We start from the raw sequence: 3,946 nt of genomic DNA on the forward strand, positions 1-3,946 counted from the left end.
TGTAATCCAGTTTATGTTAATGAGTAAAATCACCATATATAAGTTTGTCCCTGTCCACCATCTTTTTCCAGAGTTTGTGGTTCCCCACCCAAGGAGTTCTTAAAGTTTAATTTCTAAATAAATTAATTAATGTAGAAAAATATTCAGTTGTAGTCATCTAGACTCGGATGAGTCGAAACGAATGAGGGACACACCCAGATGTTTCTGATTTTGATGAAATGTACAGCCACATTTTGCTTGTTTTGGCAGAGGACGGATTGAAGCTAAACAAATTAGTTTTGAGAATAAAAACAAAATATATTTATTCTTAATTGCAAAGTTATTTGTCCGTTTTCCCATTTATCAAATTATTTTTGATCGTGTCATTTACAGTCCCTGAGGTCTTTGTTTTCCTCCAATCCAGACGCTTCAGTTTTGCATTTGAAGTATTTTCATAAATAAAAAGCAGATGAGCAACAATATTCATATTATAGACTTATTGGAGATAATGCAATATTTTACTTTGTCTGGAACTGTAAGTCCAGATGTTCCTCAAGACATCAAATTTATAAAGAATTATATATTATGTTTCCCCTGTTAAGCAGGATTAGTGTCTCATTCGGACGAGAACGTTTCTCTTCATGTTCTGTGGGTGGCTCTTAAAAGAGCCGTTGTTGTTGTTGTGTTCAGTCAAGTGTCGTTTAACCTCCGAAGCCGTACAGAGTGCGGCCCTGTCTCTTCAGGGCGTACACCACGTCCATGGCGGTCACGGTCTTCCTCTTGGCGTGCTCGGTGTAGGTGACGGCGTCTCGGATCACGTTCTCCAGGAAAACCTTGAGCACTCCGCGGGTCTCCTCGTAGATCAGACCGGAGATACGCTTCACGCCGCCGCGGCGAGCCAGACGGCGGATAGCGGGCTTAGTGATGCCCTGGATGTTGTCACGGAGAACTTTGCGGTGACGCTTGGCGCCTCCTTTCCCGAGTCCTTTTCCTCCTTTGCGTTTTTAAACAACTTTATTAAAGTTTCGCATGTTTACATAAATTTAAAGTGTACATAAAATTTCAGAAATACATATCTATATACAAATACAATTGTAAATTCAAGATGTCCCAGGAAAAGGACGTGTTGAGTGTCCTTCGTCTCTTGAGTTCAGTGATTATCTGTCTGAATACAGTTGAACTGTTAATAAAAGTTTGTTGAAAGATACATTTTCTCCGTGTTTTCCATATCTGAATTGTACAGATGGAGATGATGAGCTGAAAGAGTTCTGTTCGCTTTGGGGTGAAGGATTCCTGTAAGTGACCGTACACCACGGAGCAGTAATTCAAGTTGAAATTGAGTCCTATTGTTTTTAGACGGTCCCATATTTCCTTAGTTCTATAACAGTCCATGAGAAGGTGCTCCAGAGTCTCACATAGCAGCTCCACGATACAACAGCTCGCACAGGGAGTCTGTTCACTGCCATTAGCCATTGCCTAAAAAAACGCCGCCTGTGATCGGTGCGCAGCCTGGTAAAACCAAGCCGCCGGAGACCAGCTCCCGGCCCGTTTCTACTAAGCTCCCTCCTGGAGCCAACAAAAATACAACCATCTCCAAGCCGACACCAGAGATCTGTGCCCGGCCTCCTGACCCGCCCTCCAACTGTCCGGAGCAGGATTTACACTCCGAACCACTAATAATGGATGACTCCGACTCTACGCACTCAAATATGCCCCCGCTACCATCCTCAGACGACTCCCACGATCCCCAGGGTGAAGGTGAGGAGCCTTCACTAAGTATTTCTGAAAGTGATCATGAGCAGCAATATGAGAGTGCGAGTGAGAGCCCGAGCTCCGAGATCAGCTCCGCCTCAGAGATCCAGAGCAGCAGCTCTCCTCTGCCCCCTGAGAGGGCACAATCCGACTCCTCTGTCACCCCAGAAGGTATTTATCCCCCCACTGATTTTATCCTGGTGAACGGGAAACGTAAGAAGAAAAGATCCTGAAACAGTAACAATAAGAAAGTTGATAATAAAGCCTCCCCTGACATTGAACCCCAATGACAGCTCTAACTGTGGCCACATGGAACATGAGAGGGATCCAGTCGACCAAATATAGTAGAAAAAGCTTCAGTTGTAGTCATCTGGACTCAGTTAGAAAAAATAGACGTTTCGACTCTCATCCAAGAGTCATTGTCAATAAAAGAATTTAGATCGAGAACTCTGATATTAATACTGTTCTGTGGTAAGACCCGCCCATTGGGCGGAGCCTTCCTGAAGTAGAAGGAGTTGTTTGTTTCAACAGAAACTCCCCCCTTGTATCTACCGAGCTAGCCTATTCAGAATTTTAATGGGCTATTAGAAACCTCTTTGTCTTTGTGAGACCCTGGCTCAACCACCCTGAGTACCTGATTAGCATCTAAATGTCCTGGTCCTGGTCCTCTACCTTTCCAAGGGTTCAGTATACCATTATAGATACCAGGAAGATTGAATCTTAGCCCTCCATTTCTGTTTAAAGAAGGTCTTTCTTTTTTAACAAAAATAGCTTCCTTGACTCCTCTTTCAACCATCTTTTCTCCCTGCTTAAAACCTTCACCTCACCGTCTTCAAACGAGTGATTAGAGGCTTCAAGATGGAGATGCACGGCACTCTGAGGTCCTGAACTTGTATTTCTTCTGTGCTGATAGAGCCTCATGTGTAGAGGCTGTTTAGTCTCACCTATGTAACGTTCTTTACAGCTTTATCGAATAAACTACATTGCTCTGTTTTTGAGTCGGCAACTTGTCCTTAGGATGAACCAGTTTTTGTCTTAAAGTGTTTCCTGGTTTAAAATAAACAGGGACTTCGTGTTGTCTAAAAATTCTCTGCAGTTTTTCCGACTGGGGGGAGACATAAGGGATAGAGACACCCTTCCTTCTCTGTTCAGTTTCCCTTTTGTCCTGCTTCTTGGTTCTCTTCACTCTGTTGAGAGCCCAAGCGGGGTAACCACAGGCTGAGAGGGCATTACGGACATGTTTTTCCTCTTTCTTCTTGCCCTCTGAGCTGGTGGGCACACCTTGAGCTCTGTGTTGTAAGGTTCTGATCACACCCAGCTTGTGCTGTAGTGGGTGGTTGGAACCAAAGAGCAGATACTGGTCCGTGTGTGTAGGTTTCCTATATACTTCTATTTGGAGTTTCCCGTCCTCTCCTCTGATCGTGGAACAATCAAGAAAGGCCAAGTGATTCTCCTTAGAGTCTTCTCTTGTAAACCTGATATGTGGGTCCACAGCATTGATGTGATCAGAGAAGGTTTCCAGCTCTTGTTTCTTGATTCTTACAAAAGTATCATCGACATAGCGAAGCCACAGTTTTGGGGCTATGCCTGAGAATGAGGACAGTGCCTTCTTCTCAAAGTGCTCCATGTACAGGTTGGCCACTATGGGAGAGACGGGCGAGCCCATGGCACAGCCATGAATCTGTCTGTAAAATTGTCCCCCGAAGTGGTGTTCAAACAGATGTCCAACATACATATGTGTTCAGGTGTCAGTTTGGTCCTTTCCTGTAGGGTGGTGTCTTCCTGCAGTCTGATCCTCACTGTTGCTACTGCATCAGAGGTCGGGATGCAGGTGAACAGGGACACAACATCATATGAAACCATGAGGTCATCTGGGTCCAGTTGGAGATGTTTCACTTTATCCACAAAGTTGTGCGTGTTTTCCACATGATGTTCCGAATTCCCCACAAGTGGAGCCAATATAGTTGTTAAATACTTGGCCACATTGTAAGTGATGGAATATGTGCTGCACACTATGGGTCTGAGTGGAACATCATTTTTGTGTACTTTTGGAAGGCCATAAATGCAAGGCATGGCTTCACCAGGATACAGTCTGTAATACAGAGGCCGGTCTATCGCTTCCTCTTTTTCCAGCCTTTGTAAACAGTCTATCACTTTCTTCTTGTAGCCACTGGTCGGATCTGTTTTCAAGCGTTCGTATGTGGTCGTGTCCTCG

The 3,946-nt window shown here is 44.4% G+C and overlaps 1 pseudogene; it reads right to left on the bottom strand.

The window, feature by feature from the left end:
- Positions 1–680: 680 nt before the first annotated feature.
- LOC140360444 (histone H4-like) lies at positions 681–1,010 on the bottom strand (annotated as a pseudogene).
- Positions 1,011–3,946: the final 2,936 nt, after the last annotated feature.

The sequence above is a fragment of the Eucyclogobius newberryi genome, unplaced genomic scaffold (assembly GCF_026437365.1).
Source record: "Eucyclogobius newberryi isolate DKJ021-1_F unplaced genomic scaffold, fEucNew1.0.hap1 SCAF_15, whole genome shotgun sequence".
Taxonomy (NCBI): domain Eukaryota; kingdom Metazoa; phylum Chordata; class Actinopteri; order Gobiiformes; family Gobiidae; genus Eucyclogobius; species Eucyclogobius newberryi.